Source organism: Haemaphysalis longicornis, unplaced genomic scaffold (assembly GCF_048455015.1).
Source record: "Haemaphysalis longicornis isolate Haplotype H1 unplaced genomic scaffold, Haemaphysalis longicornis Haplotype H1 scaffold_13, whole genome shotgun sequence".
Taxonomy (NCBI): Eukaryota; Metazoa; Arthropoda; class Arachnida; order Ixodida; family Ixodidae; genus Haemaphysalis; species Haemaphysalis longicornis.
In genome coordinates, this window is record NW_027526233.1 from 63,357,811 (window position 1) to 63,373,323 (window position 15,513).

A 15,513-nucleotide genomic window follows, 5' to 3' on the forward strand; every position below is an offset into this window, starting at 1 on the left:
ACGGTCGTAGCACCCTATGAAACTGTTGATTACACCCCTGAATTTTGGCACCCTCGAGGTGGGGTGCCCGAGCAATATTTGGGTGCTTGAAAGGTGCAAAAAGGGTGCAAAATGTTCAGTACACCCTCCTTGCACCTCAAAGGGTGTAAAAATGTTAAGATTTACACCCCTTAATATGTGGCACCCTCATGATTGGGTGCCGGAGCAATGTTTTAGTCTTTAAAAGGTGCAAAAAGGGTGCAAAATGTTGAGTGCACCCTTTTAGCACCTTTAAGGGTGTTAAAAAGTTTAGTGTGTACCCGCGTGCAAAATCACTCAGGCGGAGCCAATGGGAGACCATGTTGCTCAGCTACGACCCAGCGGATCACGTCTGGGCAATACAGCTGGCTGAGGGGCGCTGCTAGAGCCAAAGGGCTCTTGTCCGACGCCTAGGATAACCAGCCTCTTCCATTCAAGTTATTTATCTCTCTCTTTAAACATTCAACTAATCGTTCCGTCCTAGCGCGCCGTGGTGTGGGCGGATACTGTCGCCCATGCTTGGTGTTTGTGGTTCAACCGTTTCTTTCCCTGAGCCGAACTTACAGCGTATTTTTCACTAGTTTTCGTGAAAATGCTGCTTTTGCGTTTGTCGGTAAGGCGTCTGCTTGCAGCAGAGAAACCCGCTGTAGGGTTTCTCTAAGGAATGCCTTCAAACATCCAGCTCGCGCACGTGTGCAGCATCCGCCGAACAAGCCAAGACGACACAAAGGCTTGGAGCCGGATGGCTGCAAGCGGAATGGCGCGAGGGGATGCTTGACTCCATCGCCGGACGCGTCAAACGACTGTTACACCCGCTTAGGGAAGTTACCGTGGGAGTACAAAAGCCCTGTTCCACAGTCGGCGTGTCCGTCTGGACGAGAAGGATCGCTCACAAAGGAAGCGCAAGAACGTTCCAAGCCCGACGACGGCGGGGTGATAAAATGAAGGCGCCCATCGCGGTTCTACGGCGTCAAGAGACAGTGGCAGCATTCCTTCGGACAACTAAAGCCAGTGACGGCGGCATTGTTGATTGACAGCCATTGCGGTCAATGGCTGCTATGTACAACGGCGTGTTTATGGGCCCCGAGCTGCATTCGTATGAACAGACCTCGAGAACGCCGGTCTTGAGCGGGGAAGGGCACGGAGTCAAGGTGCCCAATGGTCAACACAGGGATGCGGGTGTGCAGCGGGTCATTGGTGAGAATGAACTCGGGCCGGATATCTCGACGGAGACCAACCATACTTTTGGCCGAGAACAATTTCGGCTGCAACATTGTACTGTGGACTATTTATTTGTATTATAAAGGTTATAAAACCCCGATAGCATAGGATGAAAATACGAGGCGTAATAAACAAAACGTAGTCTCGCGACGTCGGAGTATCGTCAAGGCGTCGGCAGATAAAAACGAGTTTACCTCACCAACGGGCTGAACGAGAGGACGGAGGAGAAGCTTATTCCCGTCGTGCATTCTGAGCCGTTGCTATGGGCAAAGACATCAGGACAATCCACGCTGCGAACCCGAGGAACCGACAAGGCGCATCCCTGGAAATATTAGGCTTTACAAAACTAGCGCTGATGCGCTGACGCTTGCTACTGTTTTTTATCTACATATACTCCAGTCCACTGCCTCTCTACTGTAATTCTCTAGGCCTAGATAGTTGTCACTTTGTATGGCAGACGGTTAAGCGTTGAAGTCCGAGGGTGTTTAAGGGTAATAACACACGGAATTAGGCGTATGACATCTTCGATTTACCTAGAATTTTGTTTTCTTCCTTCATAACTAGTAGCCACACGTTTTGTTAGGAGAAAATATGGAAGCGCGAAAGTTTTGCAATAGATCTGAACTCTCGGATAACGTGTAGGATGCTCCGGAAATATGCCTTAACATTAGCAGCGGGAATTTATTATTACTGTGCAGTACGCGTATTCTTCCGTCTGAATATTTTAATTACTGCTGTTATGTTTTTAATTTTGCAAACTTCGGGCACGGATCTTTAACGGCGCCGAAATCTCGAACGCATGAGTGTTTTCGCCTCTATTACAAAAGTGGATACACTTAGTTTCATTTCCCTATGCAGGTTTACGCACCTTTATGTTAAACACTGGGTGTTCATCGCGTTTCTACTACAGGTTTTTCCTCTCAAGTTAATCCAATCGCCATACAATTTAATCCAGGCGCCAGCCAATATAATCCAAGTGACATCTAAATTAATCAAAACGCCATCTTATTTATTCCAGGTGCCAGCGAATTTAATCCATGTGCCAACCAATTTAACCTTGTCGACAACCAAATTAATCCTGCTGTCGGAAGGCTGTTCATGAGTGCTTTGTACAAAATTAAGCGCAGCTTTGCGAACTTTGTTGAGCGTGGTGTGGTGAAAACGTAATGTTTCTTGATACATGGTGTGCAAAATATCTTACGTGCACCGCCTAATGGACATTTACTAACACGCGCAGAGCAGGAGCAAGGTTTTGGTTGACTGTTGGTGCCGGGTGCTGATGGTCTGCGAGATCGTCAGAAATGTCGTTTGCTCCCGCATTCTTACGCCATCCGCCTTGCCAGCGTCTTGTTACGCGAGCAGACGGTACTTTTGATGCGAGCAGGCGATAGTATAATTTGGAAGTAATGCTTAACTTGGCATTAAAGCATTCATTGATTGAAAATCACAATGCACAAGGCATTTAAGTAATGTGTCTTTATCAAAGGAACTTCAGAAAGCAATGTCACGCTAGGAGCAGGCGATGCTTCTGACGTGAGTTATCGACAGTGCTCTCGAAGATCAGCTCACCGCACGCGGCACCAGTGCATCAAAAAAGACCGCTCTCTTAGTCTGCGAGTGTTAGTAATCTCCATTACGCTGTGCGGTGTGGGAATCCGGCAGTAGTGGCGGTGGACAATCCCACGGGATGGACATGTGCCGGAGGATGAGGAGGTGGCGCGAGAGGAGCGAGGATAGGACATGGCGGACTCGGCTGGGCGACGTGTGTGCAGCCGGATCGGCTGAGCGCTGTACCCTGGCGTAGCGGGACTCCAAGTAAAGGTGTGATCGAAGGGGCTCAGTGTCCTTTCTGGGGAACCGCGGCCGGGTGCAAGAACCCCGGTACCACATTTGGCGCCTTGAACGTGGGGCCGGCCGTGGTTCCTGGGAAGGGCATTGTGGTCTTCTTCCTCGTTTTGGTGTTCCGCGGCAAATGTGACCGACAGCTCGCTGAAGATGCGGTCAGACACGATCGACCTGGCGAACCAGTCTCTGGTGGTGGATATCTCGGATGCCCTCAGCGAGAGGGACAAGGTCAAGTTCACTGTCCACACCAAGACGACGCTGTCGGACTTCCAGAAGCCGGAGTTCTCTGTGCTTCGGCAGCACGAAAAGTTCATCTGGCTCCATGACGCCCTGGAGGAGAGCGAGGACTACGCCGGGATGATCATTCCCCCGGCCCCTCCGCGGCCGGACTTCGACGCCTCGCGGGAGAAGCTCCAGAAGCTCGGCGAGGGCGATGGCTCCATGACCAAGGAGGAGTTCGCCAAGATGAAGCAGGAGCTCAAGGCGGACAGCCGCTGACGACTGCGCCGGACACCACCCCCGCGGAGCAAGGCCCGCGGACAGGACCTTGCCACGTTTGGACCTTCTGCAAGGACCCCCGGGTCTTAGGAGGCCACCTGTGGCACCGGTCTACTGCCATCCGGGCTGAGACGTGGGAGTCCCTCGAGAGTGCCGACGCGACCCGCGGAGCAAGGCCCGCGGACAGGACCTTGCCACGTTTGGACCTTCTGCAAGGACCCCCGGGTCTAGGAGGCCACCTGTGGCACCGGTCTACTGCCATCCGGGCTGAGCCGTGGGAGTCCCTCGAGAGTGCCGACGACTGCAGCCGAGGGCAGCCTTTTCTTCGGAGGGGGGGATAGTGTGGGAATCCGGCAGTAGTGGCGGTGGACAATCCCACGGGATGGACATGTGCCGGAGGATGAGGAGGTGGCGCGAGAGGAGCGAGGATAGGACATGGCGGACTCGGCTGGGCGACGTGTGTGCAGCCGGATCGGCTGAGCGGTGTACCCTGGCGTAGCGGGACTCCAAGTAAAGGTGTGATCGAAGGGGCTCAGTGTCCTTTCTGGGGAACCGCGGCCGGGTGCAAGAACCCCGGTACCACAGCGGATAAGATATTTTACGCCCAATGGATTAAGAAACATTGTGTTTTCACCAGACCACGCGCAGCAAAGTCCGCAAAGCTACGCCAAATTTCGCACAAGACACCCCTGAACAACCTTCTGACTGCTGGATTAATTTAGTTGGTGTCTGGATTACATTGACTGGCGATACGATTAAATTCTCTGGAAGGTGGAATTAAATAGGTGCTATTTCGATTAAATTGGCTGGCACCTGGAATAAATTACATGGCGGTTGGAAGAAATTGAGCGGGAAAACTTGTAGTAACGGCCGGTACCCTCGCCCTCTCCCCTAATTCGCATAGAAAAGTTACCTTCGATTTTGCCGCCCCCCGAAAAAAAATCCTGAGTACGCATAGAGTTTCATACTAATATATACTAGAGGGAAATCTGGCGCTGCAATCGCAAGCCGCCGTGGCTGGCGCCATTGCAGCTAGTGACGTTCCTCGCCTACTTGGCTTACCTAGCCGTACGGCTTCTTTTTTGTCCCGAAGCCAGAAAGGTGACATCTTTTTCTTCTGCATCGTGCAAAGGCTTCTAAATAATTACTTACAGGTAAATCTTTCTGGAAGTTCAATTTTGTAATAATAAAACAAATTTTAGTAATCTTTTAGACTAGTACTGTTGCTTTTTTGCAGCCAGAGGCAACTTTTCAGCCTGTTCAGGAGCCATGCCAAGGACAAGTGGAACGTGCCTGCCCAGTACATTACGGAACGCTCGCTGAATTGTGGCTCCCCTAGACAGTGGCGCCAGATTTCCCTCTAGTGTATATGAGTATGAAACTCTACGTGGGTACGTGCATGATACGGGCATATTCCTTCAGCAATTCAGTGCCAGAAATTCACATTCGCACTTCAGAAAGAGGTCTCAGCCTTATGACATTGTGCGCTACATGACAACTAGAACGCCGCAGCTTGGGGGGTTTCTCCTGAACTACATATGATGAGAAATCTTAAGAAATTCTTACAGATTAGCAAAGGTGTTGTAGTTGTTGTAGGCAACGTAAACAGGAGGCACCAGTTAGGAGACCATTATTGCCAAAAGCACGTGTTCTCATCCCGTGAAGACATTGTGCCGCCAATATATATATATAGAGCTGATAGATGAGGTCATAGATGAGGCCGAATAGGCTGAAAGCGTAAATAAACGAAGCACCCTATGTACTCGCTTCACCGTGCTATGCTTGGTGTCACCTGCAGTCAAGAATCCTTTCCAGCTCAATTCATTTAGCTTGCATAAACGTTTTACAAAGCAAAACTTCCTACCTCTACCACCCAACGGTTCGTTTACGGCGAGCGGGACAATCAATTCCCAACGCGGCGGAAGCAGCGGGGGAGGAGGAGGGAGGACGGAGGGTTTTACTCGCGGAGCACACTGCAGATGGCGCTGTGAATTTACCCAGCGCTCCCCGCGCGGAGGTACCGGCTGGCGTGTCGGTGGTACGGATTTGTCGTCGGCTTTAGCGACTGTAGTTTTGTGCCTGTTTTGGAGCAGCTTCGCGTCCATTGCACGATTTCTTCGTACGGTTCAATAACTTGTTCGACAGCACCTCCTGGGTAACCCGCACCCGAGGGAATTACGTCTTCTTATGGTAAAGATACGTTACGGATTGGTTTGCAGGGCGGGAAAACAAAATGTACAAACCACGTACAGACTCCTGGCCGCCAGATAAACGCTACATTTTGCGCACTTTTTGCCACGAGTGGGACTTCGCTTTGTAAATTCCTGAATACCAAATCCGTGGTGTTTTAAAAGGTATTACAAAATGCGAAAGGAGCAACTCTTTCTGATAAATAGCGGTTATAAAAGTTTCCTCAGCTTTCTCACAATTCTTAAACTCGCTTAACTACTTCAAAACGGTATACATGGGAATCACTAGGCACACATGCCCAATAGACCCTATGCAAAATGCGCCCCGCCATCTCACGTCGACTCCGGTACTTAGTTCCGCCATTTTGGTACGGTTGTTTGAAGCCGAAACCAATCAGCGAAACATAGAAAGCAAGCATTGACCGCTCATTGTGATGGACTACAATGCCGGAGCATTGCTTCGTGCGGCAGTGCACGCAATGCGGAAATACCGGTCTAAATGGAGAAAAGGTACGTGAAGTTCCACGATCTTGAACGAACTTTCTCACGCGAACTATGCCGGCGCGAGCAACCTTTGTGACACGCTGGGCGCGGTGCGCTGGGAGCGAATATTTGTCGTTGGTTCGCTAAGCGCGGGATTCCGTTGTCGCTGTCTGCATGAAAAATACAGCTGCATTGGAGTTCTGTGGTCCAGCCTTGGTATTCTAAATGAAGCCTCAGCGTGCGCCACCCATTCATGCGACTGACAGCGGCGCTCGACCGGGAAAACAGTACCACACGTTTCCAAAATTAGGCTGTTTCTTCACTCGTCCCTGTGGCTCTGCGGCCGCTTCATTTCATTGTTAAATGGCACCGCTTAGCCCCTACAAGAGCTTTTATCTTATGTAGGGCTGAAAACAAACTTTTCTTGCCGCACTACGCCATCACGGCGTCGTTGACAATTTCCCCTTTGGCGGGCGCGCACGGTCCGTTGCATTTAGCTGCGTGTCGTTGCAGTACACTGCTTTATGATGATCTAACGGTGGAAAATTCGAAATTTTGCACTTGGTTCCCGATTTGCTGGGCTGAAAGGTTTGTTGTTACGTCAAATTAACTTTGTTGCCCATTGTCATTTCAGCCACGATGTATTTACTGTCAAATATTTTGCGACTAAAATACACACTCACTCCTCTAGTTTGTCGCATGCTGCATGCATGCCTCCGACGTAATGATAGTGGCCATTGATGGAGGTAGCTGGGACAATTTTCAAGTTTTATTCAAAAAAAAAGAAAAAACAAAACGGCCAGAGTTGCACTAGGCCGCCCCGCATCAGCTTGAGTGCTTTTTTTTTTGTATCAGCAGTGAAAATCCCAGTAAATTAAACTACTTCGCTGATTTATAGCGCGTGCAGATAGCAAACTGTGGATATAAATGGAACAAAGGGGAGCATTCGCGCACCCCTGCATGCCGCGGTCAAGTAAACAGGACGTTGCCCAGCCTCTGCGGGCTCGCGAGATGACCACGGCGTAATGTGGCATGAATGCTTGCTGGTAGCTCTTAGGTGACCCTTCAGGTGCCATGCCAGTCCTTGTTTCTGTCACTGTGGGGGGTGAGGCCAGCAAAAGCGCGGCAAAAAGCCTATTCCCAAGGCTACCAAGTTTTCTCCCAAGCGCTTGCACGGCACTTTGTTGCTGCTCGCATTGCTCGTGTACTCGACTTGCATCGAACAGACGCATTGGCAAGGGAAGGGAGGGGCAATTTTCTCACGGGCGTCTCCAGTAAATGTCTTGAGCACTCGCTGGCTTGATGCCCTGCTGTCTCGGACGTCCCCACTGTTGTGGCAGCTCAGTGCACGCAAGCTCCGGTGGCGCCTCTTAAAACCTTCGGCTTGAAAGAGGACGAGTAGGTGCACAGCAGCCAGGATGTGGCTCCATGCTCCACTGCAACCCGCCGGGCACTTGCACGCTGCCTCCACAATCGCCCCACTGTCCGTCTCAAAGGGGAGGCACACAACATAGGGCCGGCCACTTTTCTTCGGGGAGCGAAAGCAGCTGCTGAACACATGGATGAGGCCCAACCTGCAAGAACAGAGAGAGTAACAGTAAATAGCACTCAGAGAAGAACAGGACTAGTCCGCTACAGTTTATGGTAAAGGGACAGAGCAGAAAGCATCGGCCGCAAGGAACAAACTCAAAATGACCAGATTTTGTGTCTTCCTTAACACCGTTGCAAGGGAAATAATCTACACCTCAAACAGCAACGATATCAAAATTGTTTTTCAAGTTCGAGCGTGCAAGTATCGCTGCATGATTTGTTCATGTATTTTCAAGAGAAGGTAGTTTAACATTTATAAACCTCACCGTGGGTAATGATACCAGTACCAGCATAATCGTGTTCCTCACAACTTAACCAAGCAATGTTATGATTATCTGGAACTTCAAAACCTTTCGAGATAAACAGGTAAACAATCGGGCCCATCGAATTAAAAAAAATCTTTTAGTTCAGTGAGTTCGAGCTAACGAGGTTTTACTGTGTTATCTGTTCGGCCACACCAAAAACATGCGCTTTAGAAACAAACACAACCACCCTACCGCGAAAAAAGGAGAAGAAAGACACACAAACAGGTTTTTGCGGCAGAACATTCGCAATAAATAATGAAAAAACACAAAAAGAAAAATCAAGGTGTATGTGCACTTTTGTAGTTGACTTCGCCTCAACGCGCGATTGCTTTGCGGCAAACGCGCGGACGGACGACGGTCACGGAAAACGGCCGCAACCTTTCCGTAAACTTCTTCGCCCAAAATCATCCCGTAAATTCGATGTACAGCATTTGAAAATAACTAATACACCCACTAGCGGCACGGTCTGGTGAGTGTCACTTTCCTCTTTCAGGGTTACAGCAACAGGGTCCCCGCTACGCATTAGCATGGTACACAACGGTGAACAAAGTGCTATACAAATGCTCATACCGGTTAACTCACGTCAAGGAAAAAACAAGGAAGGATTTACTTACTGCGAGTCGCACGTGTTTGTCCGCACCGATGAAGGCGAGCAATGCGCCTCTGTGGCTAGGTGGCATGCCCTGCTCCGCTGCCGCTCGGTTGGGTCTTTGGCGCGGCACCCCGAGTGGTATGAGTCCTCAGACACAGTCGGCAGCGCAGACAAATCCTTCGTCCACAATCCGCGGTCGGGAGCCGCGGGAGCCGCCCGTCCTGTTTGAGCCATAACTCGTTGCCGTCACCTACTCTTCCCCAGTAAACAATAAGAGACTTGCCGATCGGCGCCGGTACCAATACGGCGGACGGTCTTGTGTGTATCAGTGTTGCTAGATCACCAAGCAATTTCGCATAAGGTCTATTGTTTCTGTGTCTGTGCTTGTGTCGCGCGGTGGTGTAGACCCAAGCTAGCACATCAGGATGGCTAGGTTTCACTGACTCACCCTTTGAAAGACGCTCCTCTCCGTTTTCTTTCTACTGGCGCTCGGCAGGGCTGCAGAGGCGGCGTCCGCCGCTGTAGCCCGGCCGTGTCCGTCGCGGCTTCTGCGTTGGGGACACCGCCACTGCGAATTTCAAGCAACGGCTGCTACAATCTCTGGTTTCACTCTTTGTAGAGTGAAGTGTGTGAATTCAAGTGACTTGGCATGATCAATTCTTTTGGATGCCGTTTTAAGCTTTGCTTTTATACCAAGTTCTCAGCGTGTATTGTAGCCCATTGTTTCTAAACAATGGGGTAGGAACATGTAAATGTAACAGAAACTTTTGCGAACGGTTTAGCTGATACTGCGTTTGGTACAGGACACAAACCTAAGCCAACAAAACCCAAAAAGGTGCCTCTGCACGTGATTTGTTCTAAAATATATAGCATTGAAATGTTGTTCTGCATGCAAGTTCCGCTAAAAAGACATGTATGGTAACGAAAGCATATAAGAACGAATGACCACTAGCCGCTTACATTTATTCAACAGCCAAAGCACTAAGACTATTTTAACGCAATTGCTAAAAAAACAACATTAGCGTCAACTTGTTTGGTCCCTACATGCTGTTTTCTACACGTGTTCCGTGGATTCGGTACCTAACGGAATCCGGTATTCTTTGGCCTACGAAAGGCGGTGCTAGATGGGCGTTCGTTGCAGGACACGCCCATGGCAAGGTGGGGTCAAAAAGACCCTTATTATTGGTGTCGTATCTGTTGTCTTCTGACGCTTCGGCAGAACTAAGAAGTTTTCTTCGCAGGTATTTTCTTTGGGGACGCCGGGCTCACCTCTATGGGTAACCCGAATGCCGCGATACGCCTAGGACTGACTCCTTGGTCGTTGGACCTCGTCGACTGCGCCGCCTGTTTCCGTTGGTTCATTGCATGAAGTTGAACAGCGCAGGGACGGGACTAAGAGCAGAGGCGACAAGAGCAGCGCCCGTGTTTGTCGCCTCTGCTCTTAGTCCCGTCCCTGCGCTGTTCTACTCCATGCAAGGGTGGATAGTTGGGCGAGTTGGTAATGATGCATCTCGGATAACAAACTGCGCGCAGATTAACGGGACAAGAACACATGAAGACGCTTGTGCCGCCTTCATGTGTTCTTGTCCCCGTTAATTTGCGCGCAGTTTGTTATCCGAGATGCATACAGACGTAAAGATGTATCAGTAAATTAGCATGCCACACTTTGTCAGTTCAGCTTACGGCCGCTGTAAACTATAACTTATTAAAACCACTTTAGCTATATTTTGATCATTAGGCTGCAGGAGCTACCGGCTGGAACAATGCGCTGTATTTATCATAAGGCGTCGCATTTTCATTTTCAAAGAAGACTGATTTTTTAAACTGCCAGTGCACCCTCGTGAAACGACCACATGTAGCAAAATGGAGAGTCGAGCTAGTTGGTGAACATCCATGAGGGAAACTTTAGCGCAAACTGACACAAGGACGAGAAAGTGCTGGTGTCGTTTCCCTTTCTCGCCCTTGTGTTAGTTTCCGCTTAAGTTTCACTCATGGACCCCATGGAGGCTGCAGCAGGGTGAGAAATTTGGGGACGGTATTGTCCGTGCGTACAAACAACTAGGACTATCGCGAAAACAAGCACGGAAAAGACGTTGACCAATAAATTAAATACAGAAACTAAAGTGCTACTAGACACTGGGAATAGTTATTAAGAAACATAAATTCATAGCGCAACCGAACCTAGAACAAGTGCCCATCAATTGCAACGCACTTGATGGGCACTAGGTATAAAATGCAAAGTAAAAAGACACAAGGGCGGGGGTTCGGATGGCGCCATTTCAGGGAAATTCACAAAACGACGTGCAAATAATGCAATCCAACGACACGTTTGTTTCGAAGTCTGTGTCATAGGAAAAAAAAAGAATGGAAAAAATCCGTATGCTTATTGTATTCCCATGGCAACGAGAGAGGGGCTACGGATACGGCGTAAATGTTATTTTCTGCCGAGAAGAAGGCTGGCCAGATATGCCCCGCCGTTGACAGACGCACCGATATGCCGGGGCAGCAAGAGAAAAGAGGCGGCCAGCTGAAAAAGGAGAGCAGTGCGTTGCTAGCGTACAATCAGTGATGTATCGCCTGCCGCTAGTTGCTTGTGGCTAGGTCTACATAGGGCAAACCGTAGGATGCCTGAACATGGGTTTTCCGGAAACTTCACAGTTCACTTTTGGGCCGGCCATAAACGCACCTGTATCTAAAGAGTGCCGGTTACAAGGGTAAAAACCCATTAAAAACAACCATGATGTTTGCGCACAGGAGCTGGAGGCAACGGGAAGGTATCAAAGCTTGGAAATCAGCAGGCAGGGGTCGATGTGCGTTAGTCATCCTTCAGTCAGTCTGTAAGAAGCACGAGTGGGCGTGTACAGAACGACGTTCATTGATAGTACACTATATCTCCTGCGCCTGTATTCAAGATGAATGAACTCGAACTCGCCCAATATTTCTATCCTGTTTACCTAAAGGTTAATGTACTGCATTGCTGATATTAACGCATATGCACCTAGCTAAGTAGTCCCCGCATCGTTTGAGCCGGGCTGAGTAATTTGCTCTGAACAGCTACTGACCCTTTTGGCATGAGATTCTGGAATGAAAATGCCCAAATCACCAAATCGTACAAGTCTGTGGCGATCACGTGCTGCCCGCTTACGTCACGAATGTTCCTAATCGACGCTTCCACTAGGCATTCCCTGGCCACCTCGAACGCGTAGTCGGACCTCTCTTTCTACCACAGCCGACGTGTTACTCGACGGTTAGTCATATTTGATTGATTGATATGTTTAACGGGCCGACGCAACGCAGGCGAGGACGCGCGCCGTGGTGGAGGGCTCCGGTTTAATTTTGACCACCAGGGGATCTTTAACGTGCACCAAAATCTCGTACACACGGGCGTTTTTGCTTTTCGCTTTCATCAGAAAAGCGGCCGCCGCGGCCGGTAATTGCACCCGCGAGTTCGTGCTCAGCAGCGCAACGCCATAGCCACTGAGCCACCGCGGCGGGTGACGGTTAGTCATGCACTTGAAGGAAGCACTGCGTTGGCATTGTCCGCTACGTACTTCCAGAACAATATAAGCGTATCTAAGAAGCTATGTGAAGCTATGTGCACTCGGAATGACAAGTGTCTGTGGAGCTCCCTGTTCCCCATATACTGCCCTTCAGTTTACGTGAACCTGTGCTTGCTCACATTCGCGGTGAGAACAAGGGTAGTGATGGCAGTTCACCCCTTGTTTAGGTGCTCAGTGTGTTCGTCCCAGGTCTCGGAATTCCGCGTAACAGCACCAATATATCCCAATGCATACTAGCCATACTGGACGAGAGGCCGCTTTATTAAGCGCTGAAAAAAGGTAGCCAAGTTCTGAAGCCCATACCTGAACCTTTCCTTGCCTGTTAGCCCTAGTTTGGCACAAATAAACTGTGCAGTTGTGCCCCCTCATCCCCCACAAAATCCCATTATCTGTTTATCATCCCAACCACAGTAATGTAACGAGATACAGCTGCACCTTCCAAATCTAAATAGCCCTTTCCTAATATAAACCATCTCGCTCAGCTGCAACACTGAGCTGCTTTTAGCAAACACACCAATGCCCTCCCTTGCGCTGTTGAAACTATGGAGTACCCGTTCTCTGCATCGAATGCACCAGGCCCCATTTTACAAGTTCTTGCACATGCTCATTAGTCTCCCACTTAAGGACTAGTAGCCCACGATAAGTATATGACTTCTTTGGATCCAACTGGGACCATCTCTACGCTAAGATTGCACGTTTATGACTTAATGGAAAACAATTGTCGATGTTTTATTTGATTTCATTTATTTTCCAGAACAACCGCTGGACTGGACGGTCTTCTGGGCTATAAGCTGCGACCTGCAGCTTCACTAGGCCCAGGAGCTTTGTGTGGTCCCAAAAACCGTTCACTTGGAATGACTAAAGTGGTCTGCAGAAACGTTCAGGCCTCCTAACACACAGAAAAGTGCTGTAGTGTTTTAGCTGGTTATTGGTATATAACTTGTGCCAGGATACTCTCAGTAAAAGAAGAGCCGCAGCCGTTTACTGAGACGGATCCCCCTCTGTACACATGGGTCGCCGTGTATTTGCAGCACACAGAAATTATTTAACGCTTACACCTACGCTGTGAACTTTGACAAGAAAATACATCTTGGCAATATTGTTAAGTACTCATAGTGCCCAGTTTCATAATAATTTTTTTTTCAGGACACGTACATAGACTGAGAGCTACCGTGTAGTTGGATCAGAAAGTTGGATTTGCCGTCAAATGTGTCTCCCTACTTTTCGTCTACGCAAACAGTAGTGGTCAGAAACTAGACTGTAATAGCTTCAGTTCAAAAGCTGCCATTCACATATAATACGTGATATTCAAAAGAATAAAGGCTATTTGCTGCATGAGGTATGCACTCAGAGGAGTTAAGCGGCCAGCTTTCATAAACATGCTGATATAATTACTACTTGGAGTGCTCTGGCTTATCTAGATGGCCAAAAAATTTTTCGTTGCAGTGACTTCTGGTTCCGCGCTTCGAAGATGAGAACCTGGTCATAGTTATAAACTTGTTCGCTTCTACATCGCACTTGAAACGTTTTCTTCGCATTCGTTTATTTTTGTATATTTGCATAAATTACCTCAAATGCGTACTCTTCTGCTGCAGTAAAGCTTGGTCCTGGGCTGGTCGGTATCAAGGCATAATAAAACGAAGACCGCTGAAGTTTACGGGAGAAACACAGAATAAAGGAACAAACGTAACGGTTGACAAACGCAGTGGTTGATTTAAAATTCAAGTAGCTAGTGCGCGCTTCAACCCTCACGTTTTTCTCTTTAATATGTGGTATTAGTGTAAAATTCAGCGCGCAATATTTAATATATATCTTCTTCTACACCGTCTACGTGTGTCGTTCTTCGCTTTTGTTTTTCCACCATTACGATGAGAAATAGGTCAACAATCATCAGCCGACTATCGTCTTTCGACGCAATTTACAGAGAAGCAAACGCATACACGCCAAATTTTATGATGAGAACCTCGCACCAAACGTAGCGAAACGCCTACTAACGTTAGATTCAATAGCATGCAGAGTAATTTTGTTTCACCCTTATTCATATACCCGTTTTGTGCATTACCACATTGATAATGGCATTGCGAAACTTTTCGCACTCACCAAAAGCGTGTCCCACGGTTCTGTTCTGGGTCCTTGTTTTCGTTCTTTTTTGTTATTTTTATAGCACAGGTTAGACATCGGTGTACCAAAATTCACTTTTCGCACAAGGCTATGCTCTATATTTATTGACAAGTTCGCCAGACGGAAAAGAAGCTAAATGAGAAAAATAAATAAATTAATATTCACAAGATTTGGAAAGAGCCTAGAATTGTACTAAGTGCTGTGCTGTGGGCATTTATTAAAGGATCTGCTCCATGATTTACTCGCAGTGTGTTAAAACACCTGTGACGGAAGCGGCAATAGCCACGCACTTCGGTGTGGTAGTCACGCGCATGCTAAACGTGCACGCCCATGTAGATAGCACTTACTGAACTGCACTTTGAGTCCTACAAGCTACCCGAAGCAGCCATGGCAATGCCTCGCTCCCTTCAGTTGGTGGTCTATTACTTGCTGGTAAGGCATGTTTTGAGTATATAACAACTTTTTCGGAACCATGTACAAAACAGGATACAAGGAAACGTGATAAAACACGACGGAAGGCTTCAACATCCGTTAGCAACATGTGCGGTTGGACTGGTAGTGATAGACTAACCTCCATCGCTCGGTGCTTGTGAAGACAGTGAAGCCTCGGCCGAGGGTTTCTTCTTCTTCGCGGAGATTGTCTCCGAGCCGGTATACCACCGATTCTCCTACCTTGGGTCACTTATCAAAAGGCACAGCTAAGACGGTGGTTTACATACTAGTTTGCCACGGACCTTTTCAGCCGTGCGGCCGCCACTGGACTGGTTTGGTTTGACTGCCCTCCTTCCTATCAGTGAGTTGCTGATACTACAGCCTTTTCTTATCACTCCTGGTTAGTTTCGGATAGCAGTGAACATTGTTGTCAACCTACCAGTCCGTTGTACATCACTCACAATCGGTGGTGTGAGTCTACAATGCAATCTATTTGTTGATCCAGCAGGGAGGATAGGCACGTGTTCTCCGTCGTATCTTGTCGTCATGCTTCTCGTTGGAGTCGTGTAGAAGGGAGGCTTAAAATCGCGAGCGGCGCTGACCGTGGCCGCCGACAGAGAAAGCAAGTATGCCTCCGTGTGGTGGCCCCTTCGGAGTGA

At 48.7% G+C, this 15,513-nt stretch overlaps 1 long non-coding RNA gene across 1 annotated transcript in view; it reads right to left on the bottom strand.

The window, feature by feature from the left end:
• Nucleotides 1–15,228, bottom strand: part of LOC144164079 (uncharacterized) — an 81,546-nt gene extending 66,318 nt beyond the window's left edge. Inside the window, exons 1-2 of the long non-coding RNA XR_013321038.1 lie at nt 14,994–15,228; nt 9,190–9,309 (exon numbers count right to left, since the gene is read on the bottom strand). This is a non-coding gene — a long non-coding RNA (uncharacterized LOC144164079). The remainder of the gene's footprint in view (nt 1–9,189; nt 9,310–14,993) is intronic.
• Between the last annotated feature and the right edge of the window lie 285 nt (nt 15,229–15,513).